Below are 19,390 nucleotides of genomic sequence, written 5' to 3' on the forward strand. Positions count from 1 at the left end.
CAGGAGAGGAGGCATCTGTAGGGGTAATATTCTGTTAGTGTCCTAAAGACACGTGGCGGAGTGAGATTACACTAAATGATCATTATTAGAAAGAGAATGGAGCATAAGATAATGGCTCTAGAACTGATTTGGTCAGTTCTGGTCAATTCCTAAGAGTTCAGGATAGTTCCTTTAGTTAGAGAGTTTACGACTATTTAGTACCGCGTATTTTCACTTTTTTTTTAAAATGGTACCTATACTTTTTTTCTCGTATATTCGTACCACGAACTCTCAATTTGTTTCAATTTAGTATCTTAGTCTCTTTTCCGTCCAATTCCATCTAATTTCACTAACGGTTTCGCTAACGGCGTTAGCGAGCTCACGTGAACAGTGTTTTTTTTTTGGTAATAATCTTAATTAATCTTAAAATTTTACGTGAACAGTTTGTTTTTTTTTTTTTTGGGTTTGTAATAATCTTCAATCAATCTTAAAAATTAATTCTTAAAAAAAAACACACTATTCACGTAAATTTTTAAGATTATTACAAAAAAAAAAAAAAAAAAATGTGAGATTGTTACTGGTCTTGAGAGGGAGTTTGATTTACTGGTCTTAAGGAATCATGGGATGCTTGCAGTCGGAACACGCAAAAGATTTTCTACTTGCTATTCTGATGGAGGGACTTGGACAGCGTATGTCGCCGGTGGAGTATCGTTCAATTCTCCAATACCGTCTCATGATTCCTTTGTACGTACTCTAACGGTGGTTTATGCCTTGTTTGCAAAAATAGTAGATTGGATGCTTTCGGGGACCATGCAGACATTGTCGACATTTTCCAGGTTTCAAATAACGACATGATCATGTCAAAGACAGTTTATGTGATGCATTTTGGAGAGCTGGGGTGCAAGTGAAGAAAGAAGCTCATGATAACTTTCTCACTAATCCGAATGAGGGAAGATCGACTTTTCGGCCTGCGGATGTCTTGATTTACAGTTGGTCTGAGGGAAAAGATGCATGTATTGATGTAACTGGAGTCTCTTCGTTGGTAGGGTTGGAGAATGGTGACTTTGAGGTGGGAGAAGCAGCTAAGAGAGTAGCGACAAGGAAGATGGTGAAGCATGAGGAAGCTTGTAGGGCTAACCAGCATTGTTTCATTCCGTTTAGTTTCGACACTTTTGGTTTCTTGGAACAACAGTCTGTTGAGCTTCTCAAGAGACTTCAGAAAGTTATGAACAATAACGTTATGACAGCTGGTTCTAACGAGTTTGTTTTTAGAAGGATATGATTTGCTATTCAGAAAGGACTTGCGGCATAGCTTGTTGCACGCTTGTCCTAATTTTTTTTTGTAAAATTCATTATTAGTAAAAAAAAAAAGTAAAAAATGCAAGTTTTTGCTCCAAACGACCTAGTTAGGTCGCATATAAGTGTTCAAAACGATCTGAAGAAATTGTTTCCAGAGAGATTTGCCCTTAGAAAAAAAAACACACACACACACACACACTGTTCACGTGAGCTCGCTAACGCCGTTAGCGAAACCGTTAGTGGAATTGGACGGAATTGGACGGAAAAGAGACTGAGGTACTAAATTGAAACAAATTGAGAGTTCATGGTACGAATAGGCGAGAAAAAAAGTACAGGTACCATTTAGGAAAAAAAGTGAAAGTACGTGGTACTAAATAGTCATAAACTCTTTAGTTAGACTAGTCAGTTCCGTGAAGTAGTTCGGGAACTGGGCAGGTCAGTTTCGGAATTGGTCTAGAACTGGATGACGACCTTGTACAGCTGTATTTCAGTATTAGAAGGACTCTTGGACGTGTTTAGAATAGGTGTTCCATTTATAGCAGACTTCTAGGTCTAAATGCTTATTATGGAAACCTAGTCCAACTATGTCTCCTTCTATGTGATAACTTCTATTCTGATGTTGATCTTATCTTGACAAGAAAATAGGAAACCCTAGCGAGAGGATGGTTTCTTGGTAGCCAAGGAAACCTTATTCTAAGGCCTTCCATAAGTCATTATATATAGGAGGCAGCAGTATGGGAATAGGGAACGGATCCCTAATGGCCAAGATATAGAGGAGGCCGACTTCTGGTCATCTTTTCTTCCCCACTCAGTATGCTATTCAGCCCCATAAAGAACTACGACAGACTTGATTCCTGAAAGAAGATATGTAGGCAGCCACTTCGTGGTTCAGTTCATATTATCAAACACTTCTATTGGTTTCGGTAGATACGCTTTGAACTAGAACACGGTGTGAAGACATCAGCAAAGGATTGTGGGATACTCAGAAAATCCCCTACACTCATCATCCTATTTCTCAAACTTGTCAGATATATGTCAGATAGGTGGGCCTATTTTATTGGTTTTGATGGGGGTAAGGAAGTGGGGTAGTGAATAATGGAAAGGCTTAATGAAGGATCAACGTGGGAAACTATGAATTATTGTGTAGGTTTGAATTTTATGGTTATATCGATCCAAAGAAAGCCTAAATTCTCACCTAGGATGTGGTATGGTGACCAAGCAAGTGGACGTATGATCTTTTTACTCGAAAAAACTACTTCTTTGTGTCATCACTCAAATATCACTTATGTTGAGGCTTTTGGCTAGATTATCACCAGATTTGGAAAGGTAAGAAATCTAACCATAGGTCCTAGAAACTATTTGTTGTGTACAATCAATGATACTCATGCAAGACATTATTTATGAAAAGATGCAGAGACTATTGTATACGCATTAATCTAAGTTTCTAAGAATGAATCCTAATTCTATTGCTACAATGAGATTTCTAGACTATTTACATCATAGTAAAGGAAACAAGACCATTATTACTAAGTGCAACTATTTTTTAGTTTTTTGAATATTTTAAGAAAGAAAAATACATAATATACAACTTAAAGGTGCCTAATTTTTGCAAATATTTCTATCCCTATCCCCAAACAGATAGACGTTTTGTCCTCAAAGTGTAAAGAGATATAAGAAAAGAGATTACCATAGAAACGTGGGAAAAATTAAATCTAGGTACAACATGCAAATATTAAAAACAACAAGAGAAAAATCCTAAAAAGAAATTAAAATGTGGACTAAAGATCCGGTGCTTGCAACCACATACTCCAAAGGGAGGGACCGGTTTCCTTAATGGTGTACTCCCAGAAGATGAGAATAGAGTGGAGTATACCGAGAGAAAAACTGAGTCGTTTATAGTCAGATACTCGAGACTTTTCCCTGAGACTCATGCACATAATGATGGTGAAAATATTTTTGGTGTACAATAATAGGTGGAGGAGTTGAGGATTGTTCGAAGGGAAAGAGATAGAATGGTCGCCCTATCCCATGGGATGAGATGGCATGTCAAAGAAAGTAATGATGATCTTCCTTGATTGACGACTATCATAATGTATGTAAGGAAATGGAATAGACCATAACAAGTTTGTACCATGAAAATATTTAGACGTCAGTGAAACCTGCGACACATCATGAGGCTCAGAGTCTAGGTTTAACGTTTCTTGCAAGAACTTTTTACAGTGTGGGTTCAAAAAGTCATAAAGGACTTTTGATGCCAACAAGTCCAGTCTATTTGCAGAGTTTCTTAAAGATGATCGATCGACGACAGAAAAACATTTTTCAGGTACTTCAAAGGATAATGGGTCATACAAATCAACGGTATCACAAGGGGGTAACTCATTATGTGTTAATGACCCAAAAATATACGCAGTGGCAATGTCATGAAGAGTTGGGTCGCTAGACTTTGTGAACTCCTGAAGGGCCTCTATTATGTCTATGTTTGAAAAATCTTGCGAGCATAAATGAATAAATTCCTCATCGGAAAAGGGTTCATCTATGTGATCAAGAGGTATTATGCCTCCCTTACGCTCATCAACATGTGAATGGTCAACAAAAGGTGCATTTTCTATTTCTTCCATGAAAAATGAAAGGATCTTCCATGAAAGTTTGAAAGTTCATTAAAGCAAAGGTGTGAAAATACAACATTATATGATGCTTCATTTGAACAACAACATTTGGGCTCGGGTGCACTAAGCTAGGAGCCTTAGACAAGGACAGATCACAAGTCTCAACTTGATTCTGTACGCTTAAAGTCTTAGGATCACTAGGCTCTTCAGAGTATGTTATATGATCACCCTTAATGGAAGTAAAGGATCCTCCTCATATGATTCATGAAATGGTGGATTAATGACAATATCATCATAAAAATCAAGACTAAGAATGGCCTGATTCGTAGTCTGAGTCAAATGCACTTGTTTTTCCATATACTAACAAAGAAGATCCTTGAGAGCATGATTTTCTTGGGGAACCATATAAGTATCATCACAGTGAGTGTGCAAATTATTAATGTGTGCAAGTACTTGTGAGTGCTCATGTTGAGTGATGAAGTGTGTCAATAAGTCCTCCAAAGTTAGAGTAGAATGATGGTTATCATGTGAAACATGATGTTGCAAATGTGAGCCATGAAAACTTGTGGACCACGGTGATGACATAGTGATGGATGCAGATGATCGATATTCTAGTGTATGATGCAAAATACAAATGTCATTCAATATGCAATCCTAATTATTCAACAACTAATAGGGTCATTTCGCCTCTTTCAAGTTGTGTTCCTATTCGAGAATCGGAGTTTTCACCGTGGGCTGGAATCCAATCTTCACTGAGCGCTTAGATGAGCAAGCCTGAGGTCAAATTAATACCCCACAACAACACTCACCCCAACTAAAAGGGAGATCGATTGATGTGGAGTTTTCCCAAAGTCCTTCTCCTTAGTTGGTTCCTAGTAATGAACACCGAGCTAAATTCCACTAGCCATGGTTGGTTTAATTTTAATCAAGTGTACCAATTGGCCATTGGAACCAATGGTTGATCAAACAAGGCTAGTTATTGTGTCGGTGAGTATCAAGTCCGACACCTAGTCTCTTTCGGCCGGCCTTAGGCCTTAGTCCAGTTTAGGAATTGAAATGACAAGTGCAAGTATGTGATTAAGTGCAAATCAATCACCAAATATACTTACTTAGAACATTCAAATATCCTCTAACTTGGGATTCGAGGAGGGTGAAAAGTTACCTCCCAAGTTGTGCTTACACACACTTGGGGTGGAGTTGACTTTGCGTGATCCTTGACTTGTACTATTGACTTTTTGAGTCAAGGTCACTCATTGATAAGTACCAAAAAGTGTAGTTTACACCCCTTAATAGTATTACATTTAGGCCAATTATGTTTATAATAAATAAGAGTTAGTAATGTTTACGTGTTTTTGTGTATTTCAGGTCTTGAAGCTGTTTATGTGCTTAAAGATGTCATTTTTCATGGAAAATAAGTCAAGATGATTGATGAGGAAATTCTACGTTTAAAGCCCAAGAATCATGAAGAAAAGCCTTTTTCAAGCCCAGTCAAAGTCAATTCGGGTAGAAAAAGAACAGAAATGTCAATAGAACTTCAAATGGGCATATCCTTAAACTCGAGCCTTGAATAATCTTTCCAATGGACCCAGCTTTGCCCCAATCAGAGCTGTAAAAGTGGACAAAAAGAGCACTGAATAATTTCTAGCAGAATTGGCCCTTTTAGACTTAACCTAATGGACTTTGGGCTCACATTAAAGGCCCAAAGTCTCCCTTTTTGACACATGCACGAAAATGTAACCCTAACCCTCTCCTATATAAAGAGGGTCAAGGCTAAACTTATTCCTCCCTTCCTCTCCTTAGTTAATAATTAGTGTAGTTGTAGTTTAGTTTAGGGTTAGAATTAGGTTAGCATTGTAGCCTCCATTAAAACCTTATCAAATAAATCTTTAGTTTATCATATTTAAGTCTTATTTTATTATTTATCTCTTTAATTCACTATTTTAGATTAATGAATCCAATGAAACAAGGCTAAACCTCCATTAAAGGGGGTTTATAAAGTCATTTGAGGATAATTAGTTAATAGTTGTTATTATTTTCGCATTAGAACTTCAAGTCTATTGTTGTGAGTTTCTAGAGATAGAACTCATAACAAGGGGCTAGAGATTAGAAACCCCATCAAAGAGATTTGTGGGGGGTGCTAATCTCTCTTGCTAATCAAGCAATGACTATAGAGATGTAGGTTGTTTGCTAGGGATCAAGAAAAGTAATTCGATAACTAACTAATAATAGTCAATCGAATTGCATGGTGGATTGATAAGAGCCCAAAACTATAGTTTTAACCCCTTAATATCATTACATTTAGACCAATTATGTATATAATAAATATGAGTTAGTACTGTTTACGTGCGTTTATGTATTTCAGGCACTACACCAGAATGGTCAATTCCTAACAGACCACTTTTTTAATTTCTAACGGATATATCCGTTACCAACCTTCTTACGAATATATCCGTTACTTATCAAGTTTTTCGTTAGGATATATTCCAAATAAGATATTTTAATTATTTTTTAATATATGTTTAAGTGAGAAAAAGAAAATAAAACAAAAGAACAAAAAAAGTAGAGCATCTAAATGGTAAAAGTTTAAAAAAAAAACCAAAAAAGAAAGAAAGTAAAGTTTAACGAGGAAGACAATGTTTTCCTTCTGATCTATCACTCGAAGAGGAAAGGCTCGTCATTTGTTAAGAAGAACAAAGGTACTCTACCCTCTGATTTCCTTATTGTTCTTAGATTTAATCCCATGCGGTTTTCTTAAAATAGTGTTCATAGATTTTAGGGATTTTTTAGGTAAAAGGCGTTTCTCTCATTTGTAATGGTGGAGACAAGGTAAGCTCTCGCTCGATCTGTTTTCTCTCATTTGTCTAAATCTATTTTTTTTTTTTTAATTTCACTTCTATTAAGTTCCAGCTATTCAACTTACCGCCATGCGCTTGGAGCACCAATCTATTCAATGGGGTTTCCTAAAAAATTCTCAATTTGAATTCCTTTTCAATCTCCAAGAGTATTACGGCAAAGAATTAAGTATTACGGCGTTGTGTTCATTGACACTACTTTAAGGGCATAATGGGGAGGTCTTCGGTCTTGCTCTTTCAATTGGTAGGATATCGACTCTAATAATTGTATATAATTTGCCTCTAGTTTCTTTTTGATTACCAGGCTTTGAAAACAAATTAGGGTAATGAAGATGTAGATGGGTTTTTTTTTTCAGTACTGTAATTTGTTGCTTTAGTTTTATAAAGTAATAAAGTCTTTTAAATTTTTATCCTATTTCTGAAAATGATGAATAGTTAGGGATGTGATTACTGTGCTTGCTTGAATATATATAACCTGACTTTGAGTTTTCCTTTTGCTCATCAAAGTTACCGTAGATTTTGTGAACAAAGGATGCGGTGGTGTTAGTCGTTTAACTTTTTTTTTTTTTTTTTTTTTTTTTTTTTTTTTTTTTTTTTTTTTTTTTTTACAGCAGACTGTGAGAGGCACCATGAGATTGATCTGGGTGATTATAAGGATAACAATTTGTAGACAAAATGAATATTGTGTTGAAGGTGTTGATTTTTTTTTCCTTTTCACTTTTGTGGTCTTGAGTTTGAAGTTATTGAAGCCCCATTAGAGGAGAAATGCTAAATGACAATCTCCCTTGTTTCTTAGAACTTCAAGTATTCGACACTACAATATGCCATGGATCATTTAACATTGCCAACAAGATTGGATTAGGGAGGATTAGGGACAAGATACAAGGTAAGTTGCAAAACTATGCAGATATAAACATTGTTATTGCAACTTGCAATGGCCAAAAAAACATTCATAAAATTTGAAATAACGGAGACTTTTGACATATCATGAAAACCACTTTTACTTTGTTGGTGATCAATCGGTGGGAGTTTTAGGCCGATGGAAGAGAGGTTCTTTGTTAAGAGGCTTTTGTTAACAAATGCATTATTGTTGGAGATTTCTATAACGAAGTCAACCTAATAGGTTTAGGGCACAAAACCTGGTAGGGTTGTTGGGTTAATGGGTTGAGGTTGTTCAGACACGAAAGTCTTCGTCTATGAGTTCCTCCCAAACAGGAGCTTAGATGGGGTTCCTATTTGGTACTTTCTTAAACTTACGCCTACTTTTAATTATATGCATGTGAACAAAGATGTCAAAATTCAATAGTTTAACTATGGTATATTCAATAGATCGACCGCAAATTGTTAAAGTCCGAGATAATGCATAGGACCATCTGAAGCGTGATTCAATGCTTTTTTACACTTACCAACAAACTAGATTACCAATGAAACTACTCTTGTTGCCTCACTTTTGATAAATATTCTTAAAATGAAACTAAGTTTCAATTTTGAATCACATAAACAAAGATACATCGATCCAGGAGGAAAAACATTGAACTGGAAGAAGAGATCCAAGATTATTAAAGGCACTCTGGTGAAGGGATGATTTTGCATGAGAACTTCGAAGATTATAATCATTCACAGAGATATAAAGGCTAGCAATCTCCTTTTGGATTCTAAGCACCAAGCTGAAATTGCTGATTTTGGGTTGGCAAGATCTTTCCAAGATGACAAAGGCCATATCAGCACCGCCATTGCAGGCACATTGTAAGTGGCATTCACTTTTTCAATTCAAAATAATTTAAAGATATATATATGTCAGCCTACAAAATGAGTTAGTTTCCATAGAATCGTGTTGTACCACCTCTTACTTACACTCTCCATATAAAGATCATACATAATTCCATATATGTATTATTATGAAGAAGCAAAGATTAGCACATCTCCTTTCATATATGTTTACTAGAGAATTTATGAACAAATTTATGTTTATAATGAGAACATATTAACTTTTTTTTATATTGCAGAGGATATATGGCTCCGAAAAGTATCTATCACATGGTCAATTAACAGAGAAGGTCGATGTTTATAGCTATGGGGTGCTTCGATAGAGATTGTTACTAGAAGACGTAATAACATGAGCAAAACCTCCGATTACTTTCGGACATCTTGGTCACCGAGGTAAGCTTTTATGAAGTCATCATACTAATAAAACCATCATTATTGAAAACTTACAATGCTTTTCCCAATTTGTTTCATCAGCCGAAAAGAAAACTAAGTTCAACTATTCAATTTGTTTATCAATTCATTGTCTAATCTTCCGGGGATATATTTTTGTCCCAACTTGATCTATAGCATTTAAGCATAATCTTTTATGTTTTGAAGTATTCCGCCTACACCATTAGTGTGTGCGTGTGGTGTTGTGTCTTTGGGTGGATTCTGCCGGCCGGTGTTGTTACCGCTGGCCATTGCTGTTGCCATGGACTGGCCGGGTGCTTTGCTTCTTTGGGTGGAGTGTGTGTTGGTGTCTGTTGTTGGGTACCTGCCGCACGCTTGTTTGCCATGGATGGACTGGGTGCTTGCCGTGGTGGGTGGTGGTCTTTGGTGCCCTTGGTGTTTAGTTCTTCTGTGAAGGGCTAAGTATCAAAAGCCTTTGGTACTTAAGTATTTTGTGTTTGTGTTTGTGTTTGCTAGTGACTAGAGAACTTTAACAGTGATAGAATGAGTGTTATATTCTTGAATGAGAATGATGGTGTACTTGTGCATTTTATGGAACTCGTATGTTCTTATTTGGTCTTATGAATTATATTTTGTTATTTTGGCTTACTTCATTTTTGTTTATTTACTTGCTTTCAATTTTTGCTTGATTAGAACAAGTCTTGTTTCCAACTTTCTTTTCTTGTGTTGAAAAGAAACCTTTTTTGTTATTCATTTGTTAATTAAGTTTGTGGAATGTGTCATTTATATCATATTTGCTAAAACTAGATGTGCATGGTGGACATTATTTGACCTAGGATTTATTATTATTTTTTTTAGTGGCTACAGTTTACTAATGGATATTTCCGTTACAAACAATAGTTAGTAACTAGCATATCCATTACTAACGGATATATCCGTTAGAAATGACATTTAATCGGGCCATCAACAATTGGCTATCTGTTACAAAGAATTTTAGTAACGGATATAACCGTTACTAAAAGTATTATCAGTAACGGTTATATCTGTTACTAAATTTGGCCTAAGTGAGAGTGACGTCCCAGAGCTAACGGATATAACCGTTAGTAAAAATATAAGTAACGGATATAACCGTTAGTAAACGCTTTTTCTGGTGTAGTGAGGCATTGGAGTCAAATATGTGAAGAAACATGTCACTTTTGTGAGATAACTGAGCAAATGTTGGTTGCTAAGAAGTTCTATGATTAAAGGCCAAGATTCAAGAAGAAAAAGCCTTTTTAAAGCCAGGTCAAAGTTGAAAAGTCAAAGTCAACGTGGGCTGAAATAGAGCATAAAAGTCAATAGAACTTCCACAGGCCGTATCTTTGGACTCAAACCTTGGAATTGGGCTTATTATATGTCAAAACTACTGGCTCGGAAAGAGCTTTCTAACGGTCTAGGCTTTAACCCAATCAGAGGAGCAGAAGTAGACGAAAAGGCTGTTGCAGTAATTTTCAGCAGAGAAACCCTTTTTGGACTTATGTAATTAGGTTTTGGGCTTGATTTAAGGACCCAAAACATGGCTCCAAAGCCCATGCACGAAAATGTAGACATAGCCTCTCTTATATAAAGAGGACTAAGGCATATAATTAGATATACTTAGACTTAGATAGATATAATTAATTAGAGATAGATAATTAGGATTTAGACTTAGTTATTAGTTTAAACCTTAGTTAATTATTGTTCTTCAGTATTCATTAGTATAATAAAAGTTCATTATTGTTCTTCATTATGTCTCCTTCTTATATATTTGTTTATGATAGTCTAATGACCTCTAGCTAAACCTCCATTAGAGGGGTTTGATGAAGACTTGATATGTTAGTTAGAATTATTGCTTGTTAAGAGTTTCACTCTAGAAAGATAGTTGATTCGCCATGAGAATGGGTTGGACTTTCTCACATGCTAATTATTAGTTGGCAGAGATTGTCATGAGTAATTAGGGATCAACACTTAATCTTATTTGATTAGGACTGCAATAATCTACACTAGCATATTAGGAATACATCAAGTGGATTCAAATTCCCCTAATTTCTTCTCCATATTCACATTTCAATATTCATTTATCATAGTATAAGTTAAACATCTATTTAAGTTCACTTGCCATAGTAGTATAATTTCAATTCATTACTCTCAACTATTTTGTTAGTATCGATTAAGCCAGCAGAAACTTACGTTTGAATAATTCTCTACTCAATTTATTGCATGATTCAAAAGAGTAGATAACTTTGATAATTAAGAGTAAAATTATTATTCTTTACTTATGTTTAAGTTTAATTAGTTAAGTAGGAGTAAAGGATAATTCCTAGTTTATCAAATGGCACGCTGCCATCTTAGTTCTATTTAAATTCGTTTCCTTTAGTATTTTCGTCCCTACCAAAATCTCATTAAACCCACCCACCCTTGTTTGGTTCTGACTGTGTTTGTTTGGCTTAAAAATATTTTTTTCAGAAATCTACACAGAGTGCGCCCGCGCCCATAGTAGGCTATCTCGAGAGGCGTAGCCCTAAAACACTAGACATTGGTTGGTTAGGGCAAGAGCCTTCGCACCCTTCACTTAGTTCAAAGCCTACCATACCCACGAATTTGCCCGATTTTCATAAGTTATAGTTTCCAACTCATTTCATTTAAGTTATTCAATGTTTCTATCTTCGTGAATACACTAAACGCGTAGCAAGGAAGCATTCAGGTACTCCTGCTTCCACTCCTCGCCTCTTCTGTTAGAGAATTAATTCTAGCATATCAGGGTTTGTTGACTGTTTGTTCGTGGTTTGTTTTATATTGGCCTTAGCCTTGTTTGAAACTAAGGTCCGGTACTAGTAAACCATCTTCGGTTATTTATCGTAAACGCCAACGCACATGCCTATCTAGAATACCACACACTACACCTGCACAAATGGCTGACGAAACAGAGACTCCTCTCTCTGATTTTTTCAAAGCCCTTAACGATAGCCCTAAGTCTTGCATCGTTATTGCAGACCCAGTGGGGGATTTTTGAATCCCCCCGAATATATTTAATTTGTTACCAGTTTTTCATGGGTTAGACCATGAGAAACCTTATCAGCATATGCATAGGATAGAACAAGTTCTTACCACATTTCATCATCCTACTGTTGGTTCAAAGCAAATTAAATTGAGGGTGTTTCCCTTCACCCTCACCGATAAGGCGGCATCTTGGTCAACTACCCAAGCGCCTAACTTTGTGGACTCATGGGCCAAACTTGTTCAATTATTCATGGAACAGTTTTACCCACTGCTAAAGACAAATGAAATGCTTCAAAAGATTCATTTCTTCAGCCAGAATCCTCATGAATCCTTTTCAGAGGCCTGAAATCTATTCACTGATCTTCTCATTGAGTGTCCACATCATAACCTTGCAAAAGACACGCTTGTTCGTGCCTTTTTCAAAGGGCTTTTACATCACCATAAAGAGGTTCTTGACATAATGACTCGGGGTAGTTTCTTTAGTAAAGGTGCCTCTGAGGCTTATAGGTTTTTGGAAGATCAATCTAAATATCAAAATAACTGGGGGGGTAATGACATCCCCCGCTCCAGTAATTCTTCTTCCATAGTTAAGGCTGCTAGTATGTTTGAGGTTAAATATGATCCTGAGCTTAAAACTTTAATCGAATCTCTCACTAAAAAGGTAGAAGTCATTTCTATCCAATAACAACCTACTCCTGTCATGAATGTCAACACTCTTCCATATAATTTCTATTACAGCCTTGAGCATCCCAACTCCTATTGTCCTCTAGTCTATGAACAACCATCCGCTCAACCGGACAATGTTTATTCCATTAATAGCAATCCTAACGTGCCTTGGAGACAACATCCTAACTTCGGTTGGAAAAATAATCATCACGTTACACCTCCAGGGTTTAATAATCAAAATGTTAGGCAAGCGCCAAATTACAATCAAGCTCAACCAAGACAAGGACAAGGACAAAGTAATTATAATAATTTATAATAATAATTATAATGCTAATAAAGGTATCATTCCGGTTACTAATAACTATCGCAACCCACCCGTTAATAATTAACGTGAGATAGTTCCAGTCACACCACCTATGACCACTACACCTACACAACCGGATCATCTCGACGCCTTCATACAGGTTAGCCAACAACTTATACAATCCATGAATCAATCTAACTAACAGGTTTTACAATCCATTAATATTTCCATCCAGCAGTTAGCCCAAGAGAAAACCCAACCAAAGGGTGTGTTTCCAGGTCAAGCCGTACCTAATCCTAAAATGCCAAACACAGCCTTTGAAGTAACCGGTAATCTTAGTAATGACAATATTAATGTAAGTGAGCTAAATGCCATCACCACTCTCCATTCTGGCAGAGTGGTCGATAACACCGTAACTATGCATGTTGTTACCCCACCAGTGGTCCTTTCACCTGATATTTTACTAGATACCGAAGTAGTAACTGATGATCCTACTCCTGTAGAGGTACCAGTTAAACATCAACCCAAAAGGAAAATAGCCAAGGTTAAAACTCATATTGATCCATATGCTAAATATAGAGAGAACCCACCGTTTCCCCAGAGACTAGCCATGTTACACAAGGATACTAACTTTGATGAGATTAGGGAAGTTTTTAAAAATCTAACGATTAACCTACCTTTTTTTGACGTTATTAAAAAGTTACCACAACATGCTAAGTTTCTAAAAGAGTTGTGCACTACTAGGTGGAAGACCAATATACCAAAAGAGCTTTTTAACCTGAGCGGTTCCCAACTCTATATCGAACATAATGGAATCGTTAAGTATACAAGGACCATGGTCGCCCCATCGCATAATGCACCTTGGGGATACCCATACGACGATCGCTTATTAGACACGGGGCAAGTGTTAACTTACTTCCTTATTATTTATATAAGCAAATAGGTCTACAGGAGATGCAACCTACTAAAATGACGTTGCAATTAGCGGATCGGTCTATTAAGTATCCTAAGGGTGTTGTTTAAAACATGCTGGTTAAGGTTCAAGATTTTTACTACCCAGCAGACTTCGTTATCCTAGACACAGAAGTCGCTAATGACTCTGTTCCTATCATTTTAGGGCGTCTTTTCTTGGCAACTGCCAACGCGCTCATAAACTACCGCGATGGTTCGATGTCTACGTCCTTTGGTCATCTTTCTGTTGAGGTAAATATTTTCAAGATGATGAATCAGTTATCGAATTCGTCTATAGATGGGGAGGTTAGCATGATCGAGAGCTTAGCTCAAGATTATTTCAACAATACATTTCCAGAAAATCAGATGCACCAGTTCCTTTCCTTCGGTAGCTCCGATTTCGATGATGACTCCTACTTGGAGGAAGTCAACGCCCTTTTCGATTCTACCCCTATCTTAGATCCTTCTATTGCTCCATTTTCTGAGTTCGAGGACCTCTTACCTAAGCAGGTCTTCACTACTCAAGACGAGGATCCTCCGAAATCCTTTTTACCCATTCCTCCCACCCTTGTGCTTAAACCTCTTCCTGCTGAGTTGAAATACATCCAGCTTGATCCGGATGGTATTCATCAGGTGATCATATCTTCTCAGTTATCTGCTGATGAAGAAGCACGTTTGATTAGGGTGATTAGGGAACATAGTTCCGCTATCAGTTGGTCCCTGGATGACATTAAAGGGATTGACCCTGGTGTATGCACGCATCACATCCATTTGGAGGATAATGCGAAGACTTCAAGCGAACCTCAGCGTCGCTTGAACCCTGCCATGAAATAGGTGGTTAGGGAGGAAGTCTTACGGTTACTTGATGCAGGGATCATATATCCCATTTCCGATAGTGAATGGGTAAGTCTTATTCACATAGTCCCTAAGAAATCAGGGGTTACCATTGTTCGTAATGCTGCTGATAAGAGCCCCAAACTGTAGTTTTAACATTTTAATAGTATTTCTATTTAGCCAATTATATTATTAATAATATAGGTTTATCACTAATTACATGCTTTTGAGTATTTTAGGCTTCGGAGTTGAATAAATGTAAATTCGTTACTAATTAGGCGCTAAAAGGAGCTAAAGTGATTGCTATGAAAGTGCTATGGAGAAAGCCCAAGTTTCATGGAGAAAAAGCCCTTAAAAAGCCCAAGTCAAAGATTTTAAGTAAAAATCAAACCAGATTAGAAAGCTGAAGAAAAGTCAATAGAACTTTAAAAGGCCATATCTTTAGACTCAGGCTTCGGAATTAGGCCCATTTTATATCAAAATGACCAACTCGAGAAAGCTCTTTCCAATGGTCCAGGCCTTGAATCGATCAGAGCCGTATAAGTTGGTGAAATTGCGTGCTACAGTAATACGACCAGAATTTGAAGTCTTGGCACTACTAAAAAAAGGGCTTATAAGCTCAGCTAAAAAGTGAGATGTTAGAGTTTTTACCTCGGTTTTCTAGGAAAAAACAATCGAGGTAAAATCCACTGAGATAATAGAGTTCTATAAAATCGAGATAATAAGCTACTAAATTATCTCAGAAGTTTGACATCTTATCTAACTATATTATCTCAGTTTTCTAAATAAAACCGAGATAAATTGTTGATTGAAACCAATTAGTATAGAAGAAAAATGAGATGTTTTTTTTATTGAAACCGAGATAATATCAAAAAATAACCGTGATAAATTCTTTTGGAAATGCCGGGAGATTATTGGACAACCTTTTATCTCACCCTTTGTCATTTTTTGCTGGTATTGCTCATGACAATTAACCAGCAAACAAAAACCTGTCCCAAACCACCACATTCCCTTTCATATTCATAAACATCACCACCAATTAACAAAAGCAACCCAACATAAGTAAATTCTTTGAAGAACTTATTTCATTAAGATAAGAAAGAACAATGTCAAACATGATCTTAACTTTAGTAAGTGGAGACGAATATCAAAGATGGTCCTGATCCATAAGAGAAACATTATTTCAAACAAACTCATCCTGTGCTAACTTCTTAAAGAATGACCAATGTTTAGGATTATGGTTTTCCATGTTCATGCTCAATCCAGTTCCATCACTGTACAATGGACTTATGCTAGAGGAGTCTTCAGCCAATCTTTCCTTTGAAAATATATCTGATAGGAAATCCCGAGGGAATCGGTCATTGATGTCAATAAGAACATCTCCACGCTCTGGAGCGGAACGGTTGCATTGATGTCAATAAGAATATCTCCACGCTCTGGAGCGAACGCTTGGCAATTGAGGACTCAACTTGAAGTGCATCTTTAGTGGAGGCCCCTACCTGAATATAATTATTTGATTGCTCAAGAACATCATTACTATGTGTGCCACTGGAAGTTATCTCACCCCTATGAAGCTCTGGTAGGATAGATACAGGGTCCTCACATTGCTTAGAAATTACTTCTAAGCAATAGAACCACACAATAAAAGAGAATATAAACAAAAGAAGAAGGGGGAAAAAAAAGGAAGGGTTAAACAAGTATAAAAATGTTGTAGCAGTGACCTTACCAGAAACTTTGCCAAACTATGTCCCTACATACCTCCAATAAAGGATTGACCTCGTTAAATATCATCTCTGCAAGAGAAATTTCAGCAATGATGTCGTCCTCCTTGGCGAAGAAATGTGCTTCTACTTTCATATCAATTGGAACGGTGGCCAAACAAGTGACGTCCCCTAGAAGCAACCCGATAAATATAACACATAAATTAATGGCACTAAAGATGACATATCAGAATCCAATAAAAAACCAACAATTTTTAGATTTGAATAGTTTTTATCAACATTTAAAACATTTAAGGAAAGGACATAATATGGTACAACATGAGTGGGGTTTGTGCTAAAAAATGAAGTATAAAAAAAAGAGTGAAGCAGAAGTGAATTATTAGAGAGAGGAGAGTACCTCTATCGCCGGCGTCTTCGGAAAGGGCAAGCTTGATAAGGGTATTGAAGTGATCTATTAATATAGCTGTGCTTTTCCCATTACAATAACTAGCTTTATCCACACAACAATAACAAAAGGTTCTAACTAGGTGTGTTAACACGTAATTGATGGTCATACAATAATAAAAAAATTCTAACTAGTTATTGACCAACCTTTGAGCTTAAATTGGGAATCGGGTGGTGAGAAAGCAATTGAGACAAACAATACTTTTGCCTTATGATAATCACTTGTTACAGGAGCAAATGTTGCATTCCTTTCTCTCGATCGCATCCTCTTGAAAAACTGAATCAAAGTTCTCATAAGTAGTGATGTTACCTGTGCCTTTACTGCTAGATCATGTTTCTGATGTGACCTGAACTACACTTGATGAATTTGATATATCAGGCTTTTTCTTCCACTCATCACCCTCCCCGAAGTTTTAAAACCCTTTTTACCTCGATAGTCACTAGCACAGTGCAAACATTCTCAACAAGTTAAATAAACAGTCATTATCAATCATTTGTCTTATTTCAATTCTAAAATTGTTTTAGAGCTCCCATCGGAACCCTAGATACAAACAACATACAAAACACTCAGGAATGATTAAGAAGCTCTTACTTCATTTCTAGAAATATTCCTCACAATAGGTCCGTGCACCTGGAAAGAGGACACGGTAGGTTTTCTAGCCAACTTGTAAAAGTAAAAACATTCCCTACATTCATCCAAATCACATGTAACTTGATTATTTAGAAACTAGGTTATGTAGACTTACTTTTTTAGGTAGAACTCAAAGTTCCAATCTCAGCCCATCTAGAAGAAAACTTAGGTCGAAAACGGTAAAAATCTTGATTTTCAGCAAACTAGATTTCTAACAGACTATCTTCGGAATAGTACAACTCTTTCCACAGATATTCGAAAGCAGCGAGGCTTTTTGCGTTATAAAGATAACACACAGACCTTACTTCTTTATGTTTTACGAAAATTCTCAATCTCGTTCTAAATATGCTAAAAGTAGGCTCGAACACAGTGCGCAGAAACTGATTTCTGACGCATTGTTTTCTGCCAACCAAACTTTTAGACATCTTAACTATCTCCACAGGCCTTGGAATACACCGAGACCAACTGGGTTGGAAAGAAGACACACGGGTCTTACTTTTTCATGTTTTAGTATGGGTTTAAATCTCAGCCAAACTACGTGAAAATGTGGCTCCAAAACTGACGCAGATCCTGATTTTCAGAAGACAGATTTCTGATGGTGTACTTTATCGACTTCCTAACTGTTCACACTCCCAATCAAATGAAGAACGACTTATTGTTATAAAAAGCATACCCAAGAAACATGGTTTTTCATGTTTTGAGGAAAATCTAACATAAACTCAAAGTATACAAACATTAGCTCCAAACAGGACACAAGTATTAGTGTTCCAGTTTTTTTGTTTCATGAATGATTCAAAATGTTCAAAACTTAAAAAATGGATACAAGTCACAAATACAACTAAAATTATATTCTCTGATATTTTAAGATGTAAGTCTAACATTTCCCACATATGATTTTAATAATACTAGGCAATCAAACATAGTGTGCCAACTCATGACCAGATTATATACACTTGATAAACACCACCTGAACAACAATATATACACACCAAAATTTATATGAAGAATACAATGAGGTGAGGGATCAACATCAACGTTAAGCAAACCATACAGCTAGACAATCATACCACATACTCAAACAATTAAATCAACTAAGTAATAATATCAATTGGTTCAAATATCTCCTCCACCATAGTCCATGATTTAGTAACTATGTGTATTCATAAAAGCAAATCAAAGAAAAATAATGGTATAGGTAAACCCAAACTTTCAATTCCAAAATCCACAAGAAATTGGTAGAATGATTACTCACCGATTAGCGAATTCCCAACTCCAAGAATCGACTTCGAGCTACCGAGCTCCAAGTTTTGACGTCAAAATTCGATGATTTTCCGCTTCCACCTCCTCATCTTTTCTTTCCTTATAATATTTTCTCCTTCTTTCTCACTCTTCTTCTTATAATATTTTCTCCTTCTTTCTCACTCTTCTTCTTCTCCCTCTTTCTAATTGGAAAAGATACTTGGTTCTGTACCAACCAGTGGCCAGCCCAAGATTAGATAATCGGTTTCTAAAAAACCCAATCCATAAAAGTAAAAAATTAAATTTTCATACCTGAAAGGAGTAGGAATTGTTTTTGAGTTGGAGAGGGCAATACAGATGAAGAGAGAGTTGAGTTGGAGAGGGCAATATAGATGAAAAGGGAGTTGAGTTGGAGAGTGGAGAAGCGAGATGCTTGGGAGGCTGGGAGTATAATGTGGGGCGTGGTTGCCATCCTGAGTTCGTGCGAGAGAGTGTGAAGAGTGGGTGAGAAGTGGGGTGGTTGCCATTATCTAAATGTGTCCTCCTTTTCTGCGATTTCTGTTTTCTATTAATCTATTTTGCCTATCTATTCTGAGATATTTGGTTTAACATCAATTATATCAGTTGAGTGCCGAGATATTTAGTACAATTTCAATTATTTTGATTGAGTGCGAGATAACTATAATTTC

The 19,390-nt window shown here is 36.5% G+C and overlaps 1 long non-coding RNA gene across 1 annotated transcript; it reads right to left on the reverse strand.

Moving 5' to 3' along the window:
* Positions 1–15,733: 15,733 nt before the first annotated feature.
* Positions 15,734–17,230, reverse strand: LOC147505512 (uncharacterized). Its single transcript, XR_015220614.1, has 2 exons — positions 16,785–17,230; positions 15,734–16,558 (listed from the first exon to the last, which is right to left on the reverse strand). It is a non-coding gene; the product is annotated as an uncharacterized LOC147505512 (long non-coding RNA).
* Positions 17,231–19,390: the final 2,160 nt, after the last annotated feature.

The sequence above is a fragment of the Coptis chinensis genome, chromosome 4 (assembly GCF_015680905.1).
Source record: "Coptis chinensis isolate HL-2020 chromosome 4, ASM1568090v1, whole genome shotgun sequence".
NCBI classification, from domain to species: Eukaryota; Viridiplantae; Streptophyta; class Magnoliopsida; order Ranunculales; family Ranunculaceae; genus Coptis; species Coptis chinensis.